Raw genomic sequence first — 20,000 nt, 5'->3', positions numbered from 1 at the left:
GAAGGAAGGAAGGAAGGAAGGAAGGAAGGAAGGAAGGAAGGAAGGAAGGAAGGAAGGAAGGAAGGAAGGAAGGAAGGAAGGAAGGAAGGAAGGAAGGAAGGAAGGAAGGAAGGAAGGAAGGAAGGAAGGAAGGAAGGAAGGAAGGAAGGACAGAAATAAGGAAAGAAGGAAGGAAGTAAGGAATGAAGGAATGAAGGAAGGAAGGAAGGAAGGAAGGAAGGAAGGAAGGAAGGAAGGAAGGAAGGAAGGAAGGAAGGAAGGAAGGAAGGAAGGAAGGAAGGAAGGAAGGAAGGAAGGAAGGAAGGAAGGAAGGAAGGAAGGAAGGAAATAAGGAGGGAAAGAAGGAGAGAGAAAGATGAAAAAACATTATTTAAAGACAGCTTGTTTGTCATGGATGTTTGTCTGTAGTCCATGTTTGTTGCCACAGTACAGTAGAGTATAATACTGATCCGTACACAGGCCGTGTGACCACTAGCTAATCTCTGGCCCTGGGGGAGGTGTTCCAGCTCAGCGCTGCAGCCGATAGACCAGGTCTCTGATGACGGGGTCTTAAGTTCTGACCTCAATTCATCAGTTTAGAGGTTGTTGTGTAGCTCATCATCACACACACACACCTGCGAGATGCCCGGTACAACCACAGTCTTCTCCTATTGGCAACCGATCAGCAGTTTGGGGGTTCCATGCCTTGCTCAAGGGCACATCAGCGACAGTCCCTGAGTGAAGGGGATCAAACTGGCGACCTTCATATCACAAGATCATGTCCCAGTTCTTATTAGATTTGATTATGTTAGATTCAAATGTATTCAAATGTATTGTAATCATACAGCACAAGTACAGCACAACGAAAATAAGTATGGCATCCAATCAGAGTGCAAATGTAACAGTAAAGTGCAACAGCAATATACAATGTACAGGTGATTAAACTGGATATCAAATATATAAAGTAGTATTACTGAGTAATGGTGCTAATCAGATGTATATGTATATCAGAGTTGTAGTATTAACCCTCTAAAGCTGGATATCAAATATATAAAGTAGTATTACTGAGTAATGGTGCTAATCAGATGTATATGTATATCAAAGTTGTAGTATTAACCCTCTAAAGCTGGATATCAAATATATAAAGTAGTATTACTGAGTAATGGTGCTAATCAGATGTATATGTATATCAAATTTGTAGTATTAACCCTCTAAAGCTGGATATCAAATATATAAAGTAGTATTACTGAGTAATGGTGCTAATCAGATGTATATGTATATCAAAGTTGTAGTATTAACCCTCTAAAGCTGGATATCAAATATATAAAGTAGTATTACTGAGTAATGGTGCTAATCAGATGTATATGTATATCAAAGTTGTAGTATTAACCCTCTAAAACTGGATATCAAATATATAAAGTAGTATTACTGAGTAATGGTGCTAATCAGATGTATATGTATATCAGAGTTGTAGTATTAACCCTCTAAAGCTGGATATCAAATATATAAAGTAGTATTACTGAGTAATGGTGCTAATCAGATGTATATGTATATCAGAGTTGTAGTATTAACCCTCTAAAGCTGAGTGTCGCTAGACATGTTTTGCAAAACATGAAATATCTTTGGAACTGTTTGTGATAATCTAATGTGAAATCTATCTATATCTATATTTGTCAATGGGCTTTAGCCTATAGCTAATGGAAATGCTAGAAATGGTCACGTGGGTTGGGAGAACCAATGGGAAATTCCTATTGTTTCTCTATACACCAGTGCGCTCTGCAGATCGGGCCGTCAGACAGGCTTGTGTGTAACGGAGGATAGAGAGAAAAGCTTGTGCCTCGTTTTATAATAAAATGGCAAAAAGACAAAGAGGTATAATGTTCAACAAGCATTGGAACTTGGATGTTGAGGATTCAGATAATATAAATGAAAAGGACTCAGGAGCCAGAATGCTGGGACAGTGATGATGACAATGATAGTGAAGGATTTGATGCGTTTGAAGCTAATCACCTGTTGAAGATTTTCTTTCTTTCTTTTTTATTTTTTTAACCTTTATTTACCCAGGGTAGTGTTGTGGAAAATGTGTACACGGGGGTGGAGGTAGGAGAGGGGTTAGTCTTGACTAGTTTAATATAGGTCAACTAGCAGGGCTCAAAGACACTAGGGCGACAGTCTGGCTGATGTTCTTAAAACAGCCTCAAGATAGGCAGATGGACATTTCAGTACATCATATCGTGTGCTCTAATCTTGTGTCTTTTCTCTCTTTCATACATACACAGCACACACACACAGACACAGCACACACACACAGACACACAGACACACACATACACAGCACACACACACAGACACAGCACACACACACAGACACACAGACACACACAGTCACACAGACACACACACACACACACACAGACACACACAGTCGCACAGACATACACACCGACACACACACACACACACACATTCCCTGTGACACAATACACACATACAATACACACACGTCTGTACGCAGACGCACACACACACAGACACACACACACATACACACACACACACACACACACACATCTCACTCTCTCTTCGATGTTCTTAATGTTTTACATCATATCGTGTGTGTACATCATATCTTGTTTATCTCTCTTCGATGTTCTTAATGTTTTTATCTAAATCTATGTTCTTCTTAATGTCTTTATCTCTCTTCATGTTCTTAATGTTTTTATCTCTCTCCGATGTTAAATCTACGTATCATCTTAATGTACGTCATGTCAGATCTGACATGATATGATACGTCATCATATCTGTCATGGGGGGCAGGACTGAGAGGGGATTTAGGGGACAAGCAGAGGGATTGGGAGTTAGAGTGTTTTTTGTTCAAGCTGTGGTGATCCTCTGCTCGATCCATAGCTTTTGCTGTTAAGAACTTCTTTTCCTAAATAAATTACCTACTTGTTAAAATTGGAACTATCGTCTCCTGCTGTGTTAAACAACCATCAGCTACAACATTTGGTGACCCTTGACCTGTAGACCGCCCTGCCGGGCCCCCTCACACGGCCAGCTCCGGACCTCTCCCGTAGAAATTCTGGCGGTGTCGACAAACAAACACAGGTGAGCATTTTTGCTTTTGATTAGAATATCCGTAAGAGATTCTGAGGGAGGAAAAAGTTGAGCTGACTGTGTGACGAGGGTCTGGATGGACGGCTAAAACGAACACGACTGGTGAGGTGTTTACACTGGGGCGATTCCTCTTTTAACAGGCTATAAGTGCGCCACTAATCAATTTTAATTGCATGTTTTCGACCTCTGGTCAAATTTTTCTCCATCTCTTCAAACCTCTCCCCGACCCCTTTCCCTGATTTCTTTACGACACTCTCCACATACACACATAACTGTGCCTTCTGTCCTCTGTAGATAAGACTCTCAATTTTCAAAACAAAAACCGGTGCCGCTCTGCTGTTATTCAAAACACACTATCACAGCTGGCATTCTCTGTGTCAAACTAATTACGTTTACGGATACACTATTGTTCGTTTTCTTATTGGCTTGTGAGGTTGTTGCTACAGAGAGGCTAGCTGTCCTACACACACACACACACACACACACAGTCACACATACAATACACACACACACACACACGCACACACACACACAGTCACACACACGTACACACACACAGTCACACACACGCACACACACACAGTCACACACATAAACACACATACACAGTCACACACACACACACACACACAGTCACACATACAATACACACACACACACACACACACACACACACAGTCACACATACAATACATACACACACACACACACACACACACAGACACACACACACCGACACACACACACACACACACACATTCCTGTGTCCCGGTAGACAGCGGGTTGTGACGCACACACACACAGTCACACACACACAGTCACACACACACACACACACAATCACACACAAACACACACACACACCGACATACACACATACACACACACACACACACAGACACACACACCGACATACACACACACACACACACACACACACACACACACACAGTCACACACAGACACACACACACCGAGTTGTAGTAGCGTTGTAGTGGTAGATCTAGGTTAACTGTGTCCTGGGGTAGAGTAGTGGTAGATCTAGGTTAACTGTGTCCTGGGGTAGAGATTTAGGTTAACTGTGTCCTGGAGTAGAGTAGTAGTAGATCTAGGTTAACTGTGTCCTGGAGTAGAGTAGTAGTAGATCTAGGTTAACTGTGTCCTGGAGTAGAGTAGTAGTAGATCTAGGTTAACTGTGTCCTGGAGTGGTAGTTGTAGAGTAGTAGTAGTTGAAGTACAACCACACACACACATACACAACACAATAAACACACATACACACTAAACAACGATGCATACAGCAGAGGACATACTGTTAGACCAGAACCCGCTCATAAAGAACCTAATTCTTAAGGTTGGTGTCCGGTGGCAGAGGCGTACAAAGGCCGGGGACACAAAATGGCCTTCCGGAGGTACTTTTGATCTCGACGTATGCGAAGAGATGAATGTAATGATTCGTAACCACAAGCCAGGCGACAGCAGCAAAAAGAGGTTGAAAAAGAGGACAGAAGAGTTGGGGGTAATGAAGCTCTACGCCCAGAAGGGGAGAGCATACAGGCAGGAAGCTTTAGCGCTAAATCAGAGAGAGACGGATATAGGGAAACCAACATCCCCACCTTATGTCACGCAATTGCCGGTGGGCACGGTGACAATAAGAGGAGAATATGAGGAGACGGAATTAGGGACCCCCGCTAGGTCAGAAACCCCCGCTAGGTCAGAAACCTCCGCTAGATCAGAGACCTCCCTTAGGCGAGATACCCCCCCCAAACTGACCCTGCAGGATCTCTATCCGAAAGTCCTGGCGGCATATGGCGAGACAGTATGTCGGAAGTTGTATGATGCAGAGGAAGAGGAGGTAGAGAACCTGGGCAGGCAGAGGGAGGGAGTCGGGAGGAAGATAGAGGAAGAGGCCCGTCAAAATATGGCACAGCAGACATCAGGGAAACACGGGGCGTGTGGCCACACCAAACTGTTATAATAATAATAATAATTTAGGACCTGCTCCGAGGTCATCATTTGGCACACATGCGAACCATGCATACAATGCGTATCTGCGATTAACCCATCCCGTCGTCCTTCCCCCCCAAGGGCAGCCGGGAGCAGACAGGCGCCACGTGAGCCGCGCCAGGGGACCAATCCAAGTGCTCCTGTCCGTCTTCGTCAAGGACGCCACAGCGTTAGCGATCTTGTTGTTGTGCATGTTTTTCCATTGGGTTTATCTTATCGGGGGGGGAAACCCTTGCGAGCACGGGGAGAACATGCAAACTCCACACAGAAAGGCCTGGGAGATACCCCACCTGGGTAACTGGCATCATGGAAACCTGGTCCCCAAGCGGGATTCGAACCCTGGACCTTCTTGCTGTGAGGCGACAGTGTTAACCACTACACCACCGTGCCGCTTGACTGATGAGGAAGATGAGAACGACACAAAACCAGCACAGGAGAAAGGAAACATTACAGGAACCCTGACTTTCGCCCCTACATTCCTGGGAAGTGTGACAAGTACAGGCCAGTTTCCCCTGCTAATAAAGGGGAACGATATCTTTCACATGCCATGGTCACCTCTAGACATCGATGGCATAATAGCAAGACTACCGGACCTTTCAGAAGGAGCCTCCAGGTGGATCACGCAGTTTGAGGAAAATACGTCATCTTTTCTGCTAGCAGTGGGTGACGTCAAATCCCTGTTGACGCGCTTGCTAGGAATTGGTGCCTGCCGGGACATCATGGGTGATACATCGATGCGAGTGGCATGCGACACGCAGGCCCATGATGGAGACATATTCAACGCGCATAGAGCGGCGTTGTGGTACAAACTCAGGAATCAATATCCATCACGTATTAATCCGGCAAAACTGGCGGGCAACCCCATAATGGAGACGGAAGGGCCTGGCACCTATGTGAACAAAATACTGAAGGAGTGGAGAGGTGAGCTAGGACACAACCCAGAAATAGACCCGTTGCAGAGGGCGATGTTTAGAGAAAGTGTGATGAGAGGGCTTCCAGAGGTGGTTAAGAATAGACTGGAAGACGTGGTGGGGTTAATGGACATGACTTATCCTTTGTTCTGTGCACATGTAACACATAGTGTGGAGAAGCAAAGGGCTCAGGAGCAGAAAGTCAGGGATCAGGATAGAAATGACTCAAGGAAGTTAACTCAGCAACAACTGCAGCCCCAAAGGAGGTTGCAGGCAGTAATGGTGTCATCTGCTACCTCTCCACCCATGCAGGACCAGGGACCCCCGCCTGCACCTCAGGTAGTGAGAAGCTATGGCTATAGTTCACAGAACCAGGCGTCCAGGCGGCAGGCAGGGAATGGGCAATCAGGCCCACGGTTTACACAGGGACCGGGGAACGAACAACAGTTTCCCCGTTTCCACTGTTGGAACTGCGGCATGCAGGGACACAGGGAAATGAGATGTAGGCAACCATACCGTCCCGGCTCGGAGTATGGAAGACCCGTGCGCCAGGGGGAGTCACAAGGGCCCCACGACCAGGGGGAGACAGGAGGGCCCCGAAACCAGGGGGGTAATCACTAGGGGTGCCCAGAGAATGCGACGGGGGGAAATCAAATGATTGTGGTTTCCAAGGGAGCTGAGCAAGAACCTATTCTGCAGGTCCTAGTGGAGGGCAAATTAACAGAGATGATGGCAGACACTGGAGCAGGTTTTTCCTGCATAAAGCAAAAATACGCCGCTCACTTACCCCAGTCTGGACAGTATGTTCGGACGGTCGGATTCTCGGGAAAAACACAATTAATACCCACATCAGATCCAATCTCTATGACGTATAACAACAAGACCATAACAATACCTGTATTAATTTCGGACAGCACCCCGCGCAATCTCTTGGGACGAGATGCAATGTGTAAACTAGGCTGTAAAATCCTATGTACGCCTGAGGGGATTCAAATTGAACAAGACGTGTACCAAATGATGCTACAAGGGACGGGGGAGAAAGAGGCCACTGTGTTCTGGCTGGGCAACATAGATGCAGAGCTGCAAAGGGTCTGTGACCCCTGGGAGCCATTTCTGAAAACCCAACTGCCTCAGTCTAGACAAACAAACATGGAGGCACATTGCACACTACAATATTTGACGAATAGTGACCTAGTTAGGAACAAGGCATGGTTGCAGGGACAGCCCGAGCAGGTGCAGATTGACTCATCTACGATAATTGTAGGGAGACAGGGCGCGGCGTTGAGGGTTAACACGGGTAAGTATCTACGGGAACAACATAGACTAAGAGACGCCGCCCCACACATCACTCTGAGAATAAATCCTGGTTACGAATCCGAACATCTAGGTTCAATGATACAGGAATCCGAGACTCAAAGGTGGGTCTCCACGGAATCTCCGCTAATTTGGAACAGCGCAGATGGGAGTTTCATAAAAATAATGATTTCCTTTTCAGTTTTGGCAAAACCGCAAGTAATCAGATTACCAGGAGACCCTTGCGTTATTCCAGAGGCGGATGCTTTGCTGGAACAGGACATGTTGGCGCGCACCCCGGAACGGTTGTGGTCAAAACACGACACAGATGTGGGTCTAATATTGTCGGCACAGCCAGTGAAGGTCAGGTTAAAGAAGGGTTGTAGACCACCCTTTATCAGACAGTATACAATGAAGCCAGAGTCGGAGGAAGCTATATCACATCAGATTGAGGGACTGTTAAAGGGGGGAGTGCTCGTCCCTTTCAAATCCAGATGTAATACACCTATCCACCCAGTGCTAAAGGCGGACAGGGCTAGGTACAGACTGGTACACGATTTGAGGGCGGTGAACGACGTGGTGTCTGGACCAGAGGCGGAAGTCGCTAATCCACACACCCTCCTGACAAACATCCCGAGTAGCTCGCAGTACTATACGGTCATTGATCTCACGCAGGCATTCTTCAGTGTTCCATTGGAAAAAGAGTCTCAGTATCTGTTTGCTTTTACCCACAGGGGGAAACAATACTCTTACACCCGGTTGCCACAAGGGTTCGCGCACTCGCCGCATTACTTCTCGAAGGCGCTCAAGGAAGACTTGCAAGGAGTGTGCGACACACTACTCAGCACGGTTTTACTGTATGCAGATGACATTCTAATCTGCTCGGATACACGTCAGCAGTGCCATGAGGACTCCATCAAAGTTTTGAGTGGATTAGCCGTGGGAGGCCACAAGGCATCCCGTTCAAAACTGCAGTACTGCCAGCCAAAAGTTGAGTACTTGTCTCGCGTCATTCAAAAGGGCATAAAAAACATCTCACCCACGCAACTCGAAGCTGTATCCAAGGCACCTAGGCCATTGACGGTCCGACAGATGATGACGTTTTTAGGGATGACTGGGTACAGCTCTGAGTGGGTGGAGGACTATACGATAGCGACAGCGCCGTTGAGGATGATGATAAAAGAGGCGGGTACAGACAAGCTTCGCGCTCCCTTGACATGGACCGAGGAGGGGGAGGACGCGTTCATAAACATTAAGCGTCTGTTGTTACAGGCCCCTGCCCTGGCGCTGCCGGATTATGAGAAGTGTTTCCACCTATTCGTCTCACATAGAGCGCAGCATGCGACAGCTGTCCTGACTCAAACACAGGGGGGGAGTGGGAAAAAACAACCGATAGCATATTACTCTAGAGCTCTTTCGCCGGTGGAGCAGGGTCTGCCACCTTGTTATCAGGCCCTGGCCGCAGCACATTTGATGTATGAGAAGGCAACGGCCGTGACAATGGGATATGACATTTGCATTTGGACACATCACAAATTGGCAAACTTGATTGAAAGAGGCAAATTTGTTCTGACCAGCCAACGGCAACAGGCTTACATGAGGCTCCTGCAGTACTCGGACGTTACGATAAAAACATGCCACGGCAGTAACCCGGCGGATCTGGTACCACTCCCGAGCGAGGGTCAACCGCATGAGTGTGAGGTGGAGGTACAGGCTTTCGTGAAACTCCGTCCTGATTTGGGAGTCGACCCGCTCGCGATAGCAGAACTCTCACTTTTTGTGGATGGGTCCTGCTATCGGGAGGGGGAAAATTTAAGGTCAGGATACGCCGTCGTACAGTGCAAACCTAACGGAGAAACACTAACAAGAAAGGCCGGACAATGCATGCAACCATGTTCGGCCCAGCTTGCAGAACTAATAGCACTAACAGAAGCATGCATAATAGCTAAAGATCGCACGGTTAACATCTTTACAGACTCTGCGTATGCGCATGGCGTATGCCACCTATTCGCGGCCATTTGGAAGGCAAGAGGCTTTAAGAAATCGGACGGCTCACCGATCCTTCACCACAAGCAGGTTGTGGCGCTTATTCAGGCTGTAAAGTTGCCCAAAAGCATTGCTATCGTAAAGTGCCAGGCACACAGAAAAGACCTGTCCTTTGTGACGACGGGAAACAACGCGGCGGACGAGGCCGCGAAGGCGGCGGCTGCGGTGCCGTCCACGGCTGTTCTGATGTTTGCGGCCGAACTGACGACTGAGGTAACTGAGGATAATTTGAGTGATCTTCAGGACTCAGCCACGCAGGCCGAGAAACAGTCGTGGACGGAGAGGGGGGCTGTAAGGGGGGCAGATGGTCTGTGGAGGAGTCATAACGGTTTGATAGTCGCCTCCATCGATCTTCTGTCCTTAGTGATACCTGAGGCTCATGGTGTTGATCACTGTGGAAGAGCAGAGACCCTGAAACGAATCACGAAAATGGGATTTTGGTCCCCAAAGCTTCAGGCACAAATTGACGTTACACTAGCCAGGTGTTTAACATGCTTACAGGGCAATGTGCGCAAAGGAGTACCGACAGTGGCGGCTTACACACCCCTCCCTGAGGGACCATTCAGACATCTGATTATGGACTATACAGACATGATAACGCCAGTGCAGGGCAAACGATACCTCCTGGTAGTAGAGGACTGCTTTAGTCGCTGGATTGAGGCCATTCCATCTAAACACAAGAACGCGGACACAGTGATCAAGTTCCTGTGTCGCGAGGTCATTCCGAGATTTGGAATTCCCACGATATTACAAAGCGATAATGGCCGCGAGTTCATCGACAAGGTGGTTAAAGGGCTGATGCAGAAATTAGGTATAAGACAGCGCCTTTCCTGTGTCTATAGTCCCGGGTCGCAGGGGAAGGTGGAAAGGGCCAATCTGGTCATTAAAAACAAACTGTTGAAAATCTGTATGCAAACTAAGCTTAACTGGATTGATGCTTTGCCACTTGCTCTGATGGCTATTAGAAGCAGCGTAAACCGCCAAACACAGCTAACACCGCATGAAATGCTTACAGGCCGCAGCATGCCAGCACCGCCATTTAGACACCTGGCTAGGGGCCCGGCATTAGATATTTTTGAGCAAGATCTGAAAAAATATCTTCAGCAAGTGACTAAAATACATGAAGCTGTGTTTCGACAGGAGCAGAGAAAGGAGAGAAAGGGGGTGAAGGAGGCGGAGAAGGAAGCCACCAAACCGAGACTGATCCCTGGGGACCTGGTCTTCGTAAAGGTCCACAAGAGAAAGTGGTCATCACCCCGGAGAGAGGGCCCGTACGAGGTGATCCGATCGACTGGAACGGCAGTCCAAGTCAAAGGATCAGCGACCTGGTTCCACTTCAATCACTGCATAAAGGCCAGCGGCGATCTCTTGGGGGATACAATCGATCGCAGTTATGCAGAACCCGACATGGAGGGTCCGAGACGGCAACTGGAAGGTGCAGTGCCTGCTGATGCTCCCGCAGATGTTGGCAGCAGTGTGCGGACGGTCGGCCGGGCACAACGACGTCATTGAGAACCGTCACGGTCGACCCGTCCTTGAGGATGACGGGTTTGAGTGGGTAGGAGTCCCACGGGGTCCCGCTCAGGCTCAAGTACCAGCAGGCTTTCATGACCAGGCTCAGAATCAGGCGCCCCCTCTTCCCTCCATCGAGGAAGGGGGGGAGAAGATAAGACTACAACCAAAAGGGGTGTTTCCCGTAGGACCGCAAGGGCATGTTTTTGATTTTGACCATTCCCCCGTTACAGGCGGGGATACTTACCATTATACTAACGAGGATCGGGTTGTGGGGGTAGATAGGAGGGTTGAGCCTGTCCCGAACCAATCACAGGGGACAGGGGTGAGGGGAAAAAGGGAGGTCAAGGACACTGAGTCGGAAGAGGTGGGGGGACAGGATATGTTCCAGAGGACAGCCGGAACGTTGAGGGACTCAGTGGGCTCACTCTGGGCCAGGTTGAGGGGTTTGCTTCCTTCCGGGGAACAAGATGGGGGCGACTATGACTATGACGAGGAAGACCCGGAGGCTGACCCGATGTATAGGGCGGCTTTAGGGAATGAGTGGTTTAAGTGGGTCCAGTACACGAGCGCGCAGAATCAGATAGAGGATTGTTATGTCTGCTCCAAGGCACGTCCGGATAGGCTGCTGGTGAAGGGCACGAAGTTCAGTTGGGCTCAGTGTGACAGGGACGCAGAGGCATGGGAGGGGCCCCATAATAGTCGCCCTTGGTGCGAGGCAGAGTGTTTGGGGTTTCTCGGCTCTAGTCGTTTTAAGGCGGCAGGAAACGTCACGGATTTCAAGGATGTCACTATGCGGGAACGTTGTAGGAAATTGGATGTACGTGTGCAGGGGGTAGCGACGGGGTTGCCAATACCCAGAGGTGTCAAACTATGGCTGACCAAGGATTTCGAGTGCTTGCAAAAGGAGGGGACCCGGGATGTAGGGGAGGTGGCAGAGGGGCGGTGCACTACTATTTGGAGCATCACGACTAACTGCACGAAAGAAGGAAAGTGTGGACACGGGGTCGTGTTAAAGGGAGTGGATACCAACCCACGGCCTGTAGCTTGCCCTTTTCATGTCCAGGATATGGCACTGGCGGACCAATACTGGCTCTGCGGCGGTAGGAGGTTGAGGAATACACTTCCTTTAGATTGGTCAGGTAGATGTGCCCGGGTTCAGGCGATCATGCCAATGGTGGTCCTACCATTATCAGTGACGGAAGGACCTTCTGAGTCTCCTATCTCTCGAACGAAGCGTAGCTACAAGGCAGACCCAAGGGTGTATCTGGACAGCATAGGACAGCCAAGGGGCATTCCAGCCGAGTTCATGGCTAAGAATGAGATTGCGGCAGGGTTTGAGTCTATTCTGCCATGGATATCGGTCAATAAGAACACCGGGTGGATCAACTATTTGTTTTACAATCAGCAGCGGTATCTCAACTACACCGAGGAGGCGTTGGATGCAATGGGGGACCAGATGCACGCGACCAGTACGGTGGCGTGGCAGAATAGACAGGCTCTGAACTGGTTAATGGCGGAGAAGGGTGGAGTCTGTTCCATGTTTGGACAGTACTGCTGCACATTCATTCCGACGAATGTGGGGCCAGGGGGAAAGTTCTCCGAGGCCATGGCTAAGCTGAAGGATTTGAGGGAGGAGTTGAGGGGGAATTCTGGCCGGAATGAAGAATGGTGGGGGAGTGGGGTGTTGGAAAGATTGGGACAGTGGGGAAGCATAGTGATGCAGACGGGGATATCCATTGGGGTGGCAGGGTTGATATTGGTTCTCCTTTTCTGTTGTGGTATGCCTCTCTTGGGTAGGCTGGTAACTTCACACGTAACAAGCCAAATGCTGATGGTGGGACAGAAAGAGATTGAGCCACAAATCGGGCCATGTCCTCAGCTTTATGCTGCCTTAGAGGGAGACGAGGGGATAGAGGATTAGGGGTATGGTGAGGTAGGGACATTTTCTTTTTGTTGGTTCTTTCCTTTAACACTTTGGTTGCCTAAGGTTAAATTAATGATATACCATAGATTGCCAGCGCTATTTGTCTATGGAGAAAGTCCCCTTCTTTGCAGGGCTATAACTTTTTAAATTCTATTGCTACATTGCCATTATTAGGGCCCATTCAAAGTCCTATATGTATTGTTCAGGGTGAAGCAACGTTAAACTTTTTCATTCACATATTCATAGTAAAGTATGGTCTAATGTATAAGTATGTTTTCATCTCTTTCTGCAGCTTTCTCCAGAACGTGATCTATAGCCCCAAATGCATTATATTGATGATGAAATACAGTTTGATGGCAATCAGCGCGATATAAAAAATTCCAACTAGACGTACTTCTAGAAGTTACTACACGTCATCTGATGTTGACCGGATGGGCGAGGGGGCGTTTATAATTCCGTGGGCAGCGTTATACCAATCATCTAATGTGGGTCAAATGTTGATAATATCAGTTATTATCGAAGACGGTAACGTTACACGCTGAAACTCACCCCAGTCTCCGCGCGCCGTTGGGCGATCATCGTCGAGTAGAAATTTTATCATTATGGGATATATTATTACCCGGTCCATCTCCAGCTTGTATAATGGTATATACGTCCAAATCATGTTGTTTATCGAGTTATTGGCAATCGATCGCTATGTAGTGTGACGAGCTAGAGTGCCGGAACCTATCCCGAGTGGCCGGAAGCAATACGGACATCTAGCACAACCTCTACTGCGCTTCCTGTTAAGCGGTTGCGCGATCGGCCACCAGATGGCGCTCCTGAACCGCCAGAGAGCTCAGTGGGTCCTGCTGGTGTATCTCAGGCCAGCGGAGGGACATTATGAATCCGATCGCAGATTTTTGAAATATTGATATAAAGACGACGTACAGCGTCCCCCGGCAACTTTAGCATGGCCAGCAAAGACGTCTAAAGACGGCTCCCGGCAGTCAAAGTGTTAAGAGTGACGGGGGATGGTCTGAGTGCAGTTTTGTTGGTTTATTCCTTTAACTAGGAGTTTTAGTCTGATTTTCTAATGATCCTTCGGCATAGAGATTGCAACCATTGAAAATCATTGCATTATTTTTTATTTTTTTATTATTTTTTGTTTATTTTACTCGTGGTCCTGGTCAAACCGGAATGGGAAGGGGCATCGGCAGAGTGTCGGTTCTGAGCCTGAGGAAGCATTGAGAAGAAGTGTTCTGGGGATCGGTTCTGGGGACTGGAGGGACAAAGGGGGGGGCTAACGCAGTGGGCAAGATGGGCACCTCCCGTCGAAGATGGGGGGACACGTGGTGAGGTCGGTACCAGCGCCTCCCGTCCAGGTATGGGGACACGCTTCTACGGGGACTGGAGGTGTGGCGTGGTGGTTGCTGTATTGGCAAAATGTGACTTTTGGCAATACGGTGAGGAGACTATGGCGTGGGCATGGAAGGGGGGCTGAGCGATGGACACTGGGACTCAATGTTATGGAAGAGACAATGTCATTTTTTTTTGGGAGGGATGTTCTATGTTTAGTTCTGACGGTCAACTTCTCCTTTCCCTGATGAGAGTCGCGGTTTCCGGCCGGAACTGTGGCTCATTTGGTAAGCGGTGGAGGTTGGGGGGATTTGTCTGTCAGGTTAGGATTATAAATTGGGGGGTATTTTGTTGATTAGGGAGGGGGTAGGCTCCCCGAACCTCTAGTCAACAACAGGCGGCAGTGGGCTCGCAAGAGTCTGGGCGCACGTTAAACACATACCTATAATGCTGGGGAGAAACTGAAGGCCCTCGTGCGTAACGAGGTATGAAATAACATACCACTGTGGTACCGTCTAGTCGGCCCAGGAAACGTCGCACGTAAGTTGGTGTGGGCACTGGGTGGTACGTGGGCGACAGTCCACACCTAGGAGCAGGGCGGTGCACCGGAAGGGGCACAGCTCCTGCCGTGAACAGGCAAGGCTGGCGAAAACGGTCAATATTTCCATGCCCAGAGCAAGTGGGGTGGGGACAAGACCGTCGGTTTCTAAACTGAGTGGCTGATAGGTACTACGGACAGTCAGCCGCTTGGGGTCCTGACTTGATGACGGACTATGAGGTCCCTATCGACTGGGTCGCCAGCCGGTTGGGAGAGCGTTATGACCCTGTTTATAGTCACAGAGACGCGGGATGTGGGACCGTGAGTGACTGGACAACAGTGGCATGAATGCACCTGGCTCAATGTACAGTCAGGCCACAGTAACCTTACTAACCGATACAGGGTTAGTAGGCGAGTTGTGCTTCTGTGATCAGCAGGTTTGAAAAGAACCACTGGGAAGCAGAAGGATAAGGGGTGTCAATTCAGAGGAATCTGGATTGTCTCTCCTAAGGTTGGAAAGGGACCCAGCCTTAAACTGCACCTGAAGGTAAAATAAGGGGACTGCTTCCGTTCATGAGAGGAGACCTTACCGCCGGAAGTGGAGACCTGCATCTCTGTTGGGGGAGAGGGGCCGACGTCGGACAAGGCAGTCCTGAGAAAGGAGCTGGTTGTTGCGTCGTAGCGGACTGCCTAAACCTTACGGGGAGAGGTGCATCTAAGTAGGGGAAGGAGTGCATCCGAACGGGAGGAGGGTACTCTTAACTGGAAGGAGGTTAAAAGGGTCAAAGCGGTTTTATTATTACTCTTGTTTGGATCGGTTTTGTGTTTTGGTAAGAACGGTAGTCAGCCTTTGTTGGTCCGTTAGGGGTCCAGTGAATGAAGTAAGGTTTCTGGTTTAGATTAGGCATTTAAACTTTTATTATATAATTGTGGTTTCTCGTTTAGTTAGACGTTCACATTTTCTTGGTTATATGATTTGGGTGGGACTAGGGATAGCCCCAAATGGGGGAATGTTGTGGAAAATGTGTACACGGGGGTGGAGGTAGGAGAGGGGTTAGTCTTGACTAGTTTAATATAGGTCAACTAGCAGGGCTCAAAGACACGGGCGACAGTCTGGCTGATGTTCTTAAAACAGCCTCAAGATAGGCAGATGGACATTTCAGTACATCATATCGTGTGCTCTAATCTTGTGTCTTTTCTCTCTTTCATACATACACAGCACACACACACAGACACAGCACACACACACAGACACACAGACACACACATACACAGCACACACACACAGACACAGCACACACACACAGACACACAGACACACACAGTCACACAGACACACACACACACACACACAGACACACACAGTCGCACAGACATACACACCGACACACACACACACACACACATTCCCTGTGACACAATACACACATACAATACACACACGTCTGTACGCAGACGCACACACACACAGACACACACACACATACACACACACACACACACACACACACACATCTCACTCTCTCTTCGATGTTCTTAATGTTTTACATCATATCGTGTGTGTACATCATATCTTGTTTATCTCTCTTCGATGTTCTTAATGTTTTTATCTCTCTCCGATGTTAAATCTACGTATCATCTTAATGTACGTCATGTCAGATCTGACATGATATGATACGTCATCATATCTGTCATGGGGGGGCAGGACTGAGAGGGGATTTAGGGGACAAGCAGAGGGATTGGGAGTTAGAGTGTTTTTTGTTCAAGCTGTGGTGATCCTCTGCTCGATCCATAGCTTTTGCTGTTAAGAACTTCTTTTCCTAAATAAATTACCTACTTGTTAAAATTGGAACTATCGTCTCCTGCTGTGTTAAACAACCATCAGCTACAACAGTAGGTTCACTGAGCATGAATGCTCTTTTTCAGCTACGCCCTGCTTCACATTCACACAGTTACATTCACACGTGGGAGCTGCCCAGTACAACCACAGTCTGACACTGTTGGCCACTGAGCAACTCCACTGGAGCAGTTGGGGGTTTAGTGCCTTGCTCAAGGGCACTTCAGCGATTGCCGATTGGTGTTAAGGGTATGGGAGAGAGTTATTCATTCACTTCCCCAGTCCAGATTTTTCCTGCAGGCCGGGGGATCGAACCAGCGACCTTCCGGTCACAAACCCGCTTCTCTAACCTTTAGTTCACCACTGCCCCCACTACATCTCACATGCAGGTTCAAATCACCTAAATATAACTTTACATGTTGAAAAAAGCTAAATTCCCCGGTAAACAATGCAGTTATTCAACAAAACACAAGGTTTTTTCACTGGGCATTTTTTGTATGTCAAACATTGTATTGTATGCTCACACAAAGGTAATGTATGAAGGTGATGAATCTGCGGTTCAATTCCCCGGGTTTCTGGACAAGCGGATACCCACTGTCGCCGTGCTGGCCCCGTTTTTTCAAAAAAATTAAAAGCACCCGGTGCGAGGGAGGTGAGCTTGGTGTTTCATTATGAGAATATCTCCATGCTCAGGTCGGCTATAGTCCGCAAGGGACTTGTTGCCGGCACCGCTATGGTAAACACCGTTCTGTAGTGGGACGTGTATTGCCTTCTTTTTCCCTTCTCTCTTCGGATGAGAAGAGGAAAAGACAGCGGCTGTCTGAAGTGTTGGCCTGTATTGCTTTTCTCACGTTGTACAGTTTTCAGTGGTAGCCGCTTAGCTTGCTTCTGCGTTAGCTAGTGGTTAGCGATAGCCGGGTTGAGCTAACTGTTAGCCAGTTAGCTGTTTAGCTACGACGTTAACTGCCCGTTTTCACTCGGCTGGGAACGTTAGCTTGATGCTATCAGTTAGCCTAGAGTTAGCTGTTAGCTTGTGCTACAACCATTGACATTAGCCGTGAGAATAGCAGGCCCTGGCACTCTGACTACGACATCATCTTTGACAGAAGATGTAGTTGGGCCTGCACCATGACCGGCTGCAGGAGGGGGGTGTCTCGCCAGAGCCGCTCCGGCCATAGCTTCTTTTTGCCCTGCCAGCGAGAGGCCTTTCGTCAACGTGGAGACCTGTGTTGTGGCCTTTCGCCCTGCGTTCATTGGTGCAGGTAAGATGTCCATTGGACATTACCCCACTCTTCCTTCCTTCCCCTCCCGAATGTTTTGTTAATAACGATGTTCGAAGAGCGTTCCTCTTACAGTAGTGAGAGTGTACTTTTGCCCTTTTTTTGTTGTTTATTGTTTATTAGCAAAGGATCCCCATTAGCTGACGCCAAGACGTCAACTAGTCTTCCTGGGGTCCGAGACAACATTAAAACATTACAACATATACATTGCAATTAAAACATAATACAATTAAAACATAGCAAGACATACCAAATAAGGAAACACAACATAGCAAGACGTACCAACCGAGGAACCACAACAACATTAACACACAAACATATTATATCTAAATATGTACATCAACGGTAACATATTGCATATCTCAGCATTGTCAATATTGGCTACATGTAAGATTTTAATTTATTTTTGAAGCTTGCTACACCTCTTATGTCACGTATGTCACTTGGAAGATAATTCCATGCCCTGATAGCCCTATATAAAACTGTTCTTTGCATACTGTTAGTGTTTGTATGGGGTAGAATAATCTGCCCTCTACTTGCCCCTCTGGTAAAATGCATGTGCACATTTGAGGCGTAAATTATTTTATCCGTGATATATTTAGGACTGTGGGTTGTGATCACTTTATGAAAACAAATTAAAAGGTTAGCAGAAAGTCTTTTCTCAACACTCCTCCAACTAAGACGTTCATGCATTTGAACAACACTAGTCCTATATGAACAACCAAGAACGAGTCTTGCTGCCTTATTTTGTACCACTTGTAACCTATTTAGCGACTGCTTTGAAGCAGAAGCCCACACTACAGAACAGTAATCCAAGTGGCACAAAACCAAAGCACAAACAATCTGATTAAACAGTGCAAATGGAAGGAATGGTGCACATTTCCTGGCAGTAGCAATAGCTCTACCCATTTTAAAAACAGTTTTGTTTATGTGATCAGACCATGATAAAGTACTATCAAGCCAAAGGCCTAGAAGCTTAGTTTTTTCAACCTGATGTATAGGTTGACCTGCAATTTGTAGAACCAATGTAGGTTTACGTGCCAATCTTTGATTGGTCCCAAAAAGCATACAAACAGTTTTTGATATGTTAAGCACCAGCTTATTTGTTTTTATCCAGTCATATAAAATGTCCAATTCACCAGCCAAAACCTGATTGAGCTCAGAGTTTGTAGCTGCAGCATAATAAAGGGTTGAATCATCAGCATATAAAGTCAGACTAGCCTGATGAATAGAAAAAGGCATATCATTAGTAAAAATAGAAAATAAGAGGGGCCCCAGGCAACTCCCCTGTGGGACACCGCATTCTAACCCTCTACTGCCTGACAAAGCACCATTAAAATAGACCCTCTGAGACCTCGAGGACAAATAACTCCTAAAAAATAAAATTGCTGAGTTATTAAAACCATAGCAAATGAGTTTTTGTATTAAAAGATTGTGATCAATCACATCAAATGCGGCACTGAAGTCTAACATAATAGCACCCACCAGCATTGAACTATCGATAGCTGAAAGCCAACTATCAGACATTTGTGTCAAAGCAGTACTGGTCGAATGACCTGCCCTGTATGCATGTTGGTGTACAGTTGTTATGTCATTAGCTGTGATGGAGGGTTGTGTGTATCGTTTTCACATTTAAGATCCACAACTGGGTTAGGTGTTGGCCTACAGAAGTTACATGTGTAAGCACTTGTACCAGGGCCCTTGGCCCCTCTCTTAGTCTGTGTTTTTTCTTCCTTTAGGGTAAAGGTGTAAAAATTCAGGTGGCAGGTTCGCACATGAGCCTATGTGAAGCTGTTACCTTGAACAGGTATACATGCGCTTCATGTAGCACGCTATGACTGGTGTCATGGCTCTGCTTTGTCATTGCATCGTATCAGGGGTGAGGGGTCATGAGGGGGTGAACTGATAAACCCTCCCTCCCCTTTTTTCTGATTGGTCAGGGGGTTGGACCTCCTGTCCTTCGGGCTTCCTGTCACGCTGCTGGGTCAGCGCGTCACAGGGTTGGGAGGGGGGGGGGGGGGGGGGGAGTTCCCTGGTCCCACGCCATATTTGGGCAGGTGGGTCACGGAATTCCCCCCGCCATAGAGTACATCACTGGGCGCGTTTCTATTGGTTGTGAGACTTCCGTGAGTTCTTTTCAGGCTCCATGTTGTGGACCTCTGTTATTGTCAAGATGAGTTATGCGGTGCGTGAGAACTTAAAAAGAAGTTCTGCT

General features: G+C 47.6%; 1 protein-coding gene across 1 annotated transcript in view; it reads right to left on the bottom strand.

Annotated features, from left to right (window-relative positions):
* The window catches only part of LOC311225881 (ephrin type-B receptor 1-like), a gene marked incomplete at both ends in the record, with an annotated part of 121,349 nt that overhangs the window by 56,669 nt on the left and 44,680 nt on the right, over positions 1-20,000 (bottom strand). The gene's annotated exons all lie outside the window — the stretch shown is intronic.

Source organism: Notolepis coatsorum, assembly GCF_963971535.1.
Source record: "Notolepis coatsorum genome assembly, chromosome: 3".
Taxonomy (NCBI): domain Eukaryota; kingdom Metazoa; phylum Chordata; class Actinopteri; order Aulopiformes; family Paralepididae; genus Notolepis; species Notolepis coatsorum.
This window is presented reverse-complemented; position numbering and strand designations above follow the sequence as displayed.